The following is a 5,737-nucleotide window of genomic DNA, read 5'->3' on the forward strand; positions in this document are numbered from 1 at the left end:
GTAAATAAATAATAAATAAATACTAGCCATCCCCTGCCACGCATTGCTGTGGCCCAGTTTGATGATCTGGAAATTAAAGTAATAAAAAAGTGTTGGCTTCTAATATATGTAATTTCTTGATGCTTGTAGGTAAACTGGATTTCTTGTTTCTTTGTCAGTGAGGGGGGGAGGTCACGAAGGGGTGTCAGAAGGGTCGCTAAAGACCTCCAGAAAACATGGTATTTTCTGGTAGTCATGGGGTTTTTGTGTGGGAAGTTTGGCCCAATTCTATCGTTGATTAAAGACGTTGGCATGCTGCCTGATACCCGAATAGAGGGTGGGCTGGAGATGTCAATGCCTTCGTCCTTTCACTATTGGCTGCTACTTCCCGGCGGATGTCAGGTGGTGCAATACCGGCTGTGCTGTCGCCCCAAGCTGCTTTAAATGTCACTTTGGTGCTAATGTGTCCTAACTTTCTGTCAGCTTGGTGAATGTTGGATTGCCTTCCTGTTTGAGCAAGGAACCCTACAGAATCAATGTCCATAATGTTGCTTTGAGCAAATTGTAATGATTTATTAACTGGTCTTGGGTCTATCTCCACCCAGGCACTAACTTGATTTCCCCACAACCAAGTCCATACTTAAAATTTGAAAGATAACTTATGGATCCTGAAGCTGCCAGACATGGATGTTTCTGAGGAGAATAGATGTCAGTTTTCTGAGGAAAATAGATGACAGTTTTCCTTGCTCTCTGTCTCTGGTATAGGGGCCTCTGAGGCACCCAAGGCGTTAAGCAGTTGTTGTTTAACTAGTTATTGGTTGATAAAATTAACTTGAAATGGCTTGTCCAAAATGGCTAACACAAACCAGGAAGAGTCGTCTTAAACTCCACCCTCATAAAACTAACATAAAAATGGCTACTCTCAAGCTATGGGTGAGTCAGCCTAACAAAAGGAACAAAAGGAATTGGAACTTATACAGTTCTAACACATTGGCTAAACAATATAATTTCTCCAGAAGTGTAGGGCGTAGACATCTTGTGATAATGTGGCATGTCTCATTGAGAGCTGCATCCACTGTCTTAATGTGGTGAGATGTATTCCACACTGGGCATGCATATCAGCAGTAGAGTAGCAAAGCGCAAGGGCAGACATCTTAAATGTGTCTGGGGGACGCAGTACCCTTGAACTCAGCAAATGTGGGGGGCTGAATCTACTTGCCATTAACTTTTTCAATCAAGTGGGCAATTCCTTGTATGTTGGCTTTAGACTACAAGCAGTCCTTGAGTTACAAATATCCAACTTACAAACATCTCCTAGTTAATAATGAGGCTGGGGCAACAGGAAGCAAGAGAAATCTGCCCTTCGTAAGAGAAATTCACTCCTGAAAGAGTGATCATGAAGGAAAGGTGTCTTCACTGGAGCTTTATCTCCAATACTTGTTTCCACAATAAGCCAAGAATATTATTTTCATCACTGTTTCCTGGGCATAAAATAATTCTTTAATGTGGGAAAATACCTCATATGAATTTCCTGAATTATGGTTACATTTCAAGAACTGTTGTTGAAGATTTTGTTGCAGTGTGAAGAAAATTGCTAAAATTAATAATCCCTCTTCATGAAGAAACTTGGTGAAGAACTGCATCCCTAAGTACAGGAAACAATCTTACTTTAAATCAGTGGACAACAAGACCAAAATTAAAATTGAAAACCACTATGATCAATATCGTATGATCAATGCCTTTTACATGACAGAGCAACACTCACTTAAAATGTGAGAAAGACAAGGATGGCTGTATCATGTGGAAATCCTATAGCCCTGAGCTGAAAATGTTCCCCTCCCTCCTTTTCAGACCATAAAAATAAGGAATTATTTCTGGTTAGATGTCAACAATGCTGGGAAGAAGGGGGCTTTGATATTGCATCAGTGTCTGCTCCTCCTATTCTCCCTTTAAAATCTGGTTTTACCACTTCCAAAAATGTTGATTGATTGGTTTTTCAAGTTAAATAGAAAATGTTCCTTGAAGAGCATTGCCTTAGCATTTGTAGAAATGAAAGATGATGATTCCAGAAAAGTGTTCTAGCATAGGGGTTGGTATCTTGGGGTGCATCTCCATGGTAGAATTAATGCCGTTTGACAGCACTTTAACTATGAACTCCTGGGATCTGTGGTTTGATAAGGCTGCAACACTGGCAGAGAAGGGTGAAGACCTGGCAAAAGCTATAATCCCAGTGAATCCCATGGCATTGGGTGATGGCAGTTAAAGGGATGTCAAACTACATTGATTTTACAGTCCACAGGTCCCTTCGTGCCTAGCCAGCAAGGGATTGTGGGATTTGAGTCCAAAGGTTTCAGGAAGGCCACCTCTTATTTAATGCCTAACATGGTAAAATATAAGGAATGTTGTTAGCAGGAAGTGATATTTGCAAAGTACAGAGAGACTCTTTAAAGGATTGGCTGTAGTAAGAGTGCCATTTTGAAGCTGCAGATTTTGGGCTATTGCTAAGTAAAACCCCACACAGTGGCTCCAAAAAGAAAAAGAGGAACTGATTATTTTAAAAGGTCGCATGAGTGTAACAGTTTTTCCAGAGTCCGTCCGGCCTCCATTGTGTGTTCATTGCTAAGGGCTAAAGTGTGATAATCCTCTTCTGGTTTTGTCAGCACTCCACAAAACTGCTGGCAATTGGAGCCTTTTAAAACCTTATTTGAATTCATTTGAACGCTTTATTCTCTCTAAAACTGTAGTTAAGCAGATTAAAGCAGGTAGCACTCTCTGAAAACCCAAATCCATGCAGAAATAAAGCTTAAGAAGTAGAAGAGCCTTTCTCAACTTGGTGCCCTCCAGATTCTGGGAGTTTGTTTTCCTTGATCCCTCCCCTTAGCCCTGCTGACTGTGGGTGATAGGAATTGTAATTCAAAATATCTGAAAGCTTGTGAGGGGCTGCTGATCTCAAAAGGGAAGCACGATTCATCTTCTACATACACTGTAGAATGAATGCAGTGCGACACTTCTTGAACTGCCATGACTCAATATTATAGAACCATTGGAGTTGTAATTCAATGAGGAATTGGCATTCTTTGGCAGAAAAGATTAAAGACTTTGTAAAACCACAAATTTATTTATTTATTTATTTATTTATTTATTTAAAACATTTATATTCTGACCTTCTCATCCCCAAGGGGACTCAGGGCAGAGCACAGCATATATATGGCAAACATTCAATGCTGGGACACAAATTCATATACACATACATAAACATTAAAAACATTCATCTCAATATTAAAACACACCATTTAAGACCGTCCTAGTCATCAGCATCAAATCTAATTGGCCTGGTAATCTTTCCTATTGCTGCTTTATTGCCCTGTCCCAAAAGCTTGGTCCCACAGCCAAGTTTTTACCATCCTTCTGAAGGACAGGAGGGAGGGGGCCGACCTGATCTCACCAGGAAGGGAGTTCCATAGCCAGGGAGCAATCACCAAGAAGGCCCTGTCTCTCATCCCCACCAATCGTGCCTGTGACAATGGCGGGATGGAAAGCAGGGCCTCTCCAGGGATCTTAATCTCCATGATGGTTCATAGGGGGAGATGTGTTCGGACAGGTAAATTGGGCCAGGGTTGTTTAGGTAAATGGGTCGGGGTTGTAACCTGGCTGCCTCTCGTTGGACTATTTGAAGCTTCCGAGCAGTCTTCAAAGGCAACCCCATGTAGAGTGCATTGCAGTAGTCTATCCTAGATGTAACGAGAGCGTGGACCACCGTGGCCAAGTCTGACTTCCCAAGGTATGGGCGCAGCTAGTGCACAAGTTTTAATTCAAATCCCATGAATCTATAGCATTGAGCCATGACAGTTAACATGAAGTGTATTCATCCTATAGTGTAGCTGCACCTATGGCCTCCTTCTGGAAACCTGCATTATAGTTGCCTGTTCTTGGAAAGAAATGAGAAGATGGGGGTGAAATACATGTAAATTTAAAAGTGTCTTAAGATAATGTACGTGCAGGGTATTTACAGTGACAAAGCTAGCTTCTCTCTTTTAGAGTGTGATGTAATCATCTCTATCAGAACAAGAACGTTTTTGTTGCAGGTCACAGAGGCATGCAAATCTGCCCAAATCTCCACCAGCGAGGGCTTTCTATGTCTACAACAACTCACATCAGTACAAATACACTGTCAAATATTATCAACCTAGAATTAAAAGTAGTCGAAAATCATAGCCATTCAAAAGTAAAGAAATACAGAATGACCACCATATCTACAGGACTAGAATTCATGGTTTCATTCATCCACTACCAATTGAATATCCCCTCACTGGGCATTTTTGAGTTCCTCCAGCATTACTTTATGATATTCTTGGGCCAGAAACCCTTTGTTTCAACAGAGTTTTAGAGTATTTAGAGTATTATCCACAGCCTTGTGTCTCCAGGTGAAATCCAGGAAAGTATCACCCATGGATATGGGGATCACACTATACAGACAATAAATTTTAAAAGATATTTCTGATGCTTATATATTTTTGTCTTGTGCTCTGTTCAACACGGAGTATACTTGTGACTGAAGAGACAGCACCAAACTAAGCTGCTATTGCTCACTTTCTGTTTTTCCAAATTGGTTTACGTTGGGTACATGGCAGATTGGCCCCAGGGGTCTTCATGGTATGTTTTATTGCAGTTTGGAACGGCATCACACAGTCTCTTGCTTGAAAGGTGGCCTGCCAAGTAGCTCGCCTCAACAGGACGGTCTTTCAAATAAATCTTAAATACTTCCTACCTTATCAAAGTAAAGGAGAAAGTATTACTAACTTGCCTTTTCACACATACTTACAACATTGGTTATTTATGGCACAGCCCCAGAAGCAGACTGGGCAGGGAAGCTATTTTCCATTTCAAAAACTCTTGAAAAGTGCCCAGGTATGAACACACACAAGTGACTGTAAACAACCTATGCATAGGGCACAGTGGGGAGAACCTTAGCCTTCCCTGCAGATGTTGAACTAGAACTCCCGATGAGTATCTCACCTAGGATTCATAGGAGCTTCAATATAACATCTGGAAAGTGACCTACCCTTAACATAGATTTTAGGTTTCATCAATGCTGACTGAATTGACTTTGGGTTGTTTATACTGTAGAATGAATGCAGTCTGTCACCACTTTAACCATTATGGGTGAAAGTCCATGGAATCCTGGGATTTGTGGTACAATGACACCCTAGCATTTGTTGGCAGAGAAGGATAAAGCCCTTGTAAAACTAGAGCTGCCAGGATTCCATAGCACTGAGCTAGGGGAGTTAAAGTGGTATAAAATTGTATTAACTCTACAGTCTAAACACACCTTTGTTGATTACTAATGCAGGATTCTCTTAAGGACATACTAATTAGCTTTGTACTGTCTCAGACTTTTGACACATCTAGCCCATCACTGTCAACTCTGACTGGTCAGTTTCAAATATGACCTGTTTAGATTATATTTATATTCACGCCACTGACATTATCCTTCCTTCTGATGTTTTTCATTTTGTTTGGACTACAGATTGCATCAGCCTCAGTGAGCTGGGAAGTCCTTTCCATCTTGTTTATGAAGACAAATTTGGATTTTTATAAGTTCTGCTAAAAAATGAAATTTTCAGTCAAGTACACTGGTCAGATTGAAATTGGTATCAGTTTCACTTTCTCCCACATTTGTTTTCTTTTAAAAATCCCATTTTGTCTCCCAAATTTATGAAGAAATTTTCAAATTTTAGAATATTCTGGTTAAAAAGCA

The sequence above is a fragment of the Anolis sagrei genome, chromosome 1, assembly GCF_037176765.1.
Source record: "Anolis sagrei isolate rAnoSag1 chromosome 1, rAnoSag1.mat, whole genome shotgun sequence".
Lineage (NCBI taxonomy): Eukaryota > Metazoa > Chordata > Lepidosauria > Squamata > Dactyloidae > Anolis > Anolis sagrei.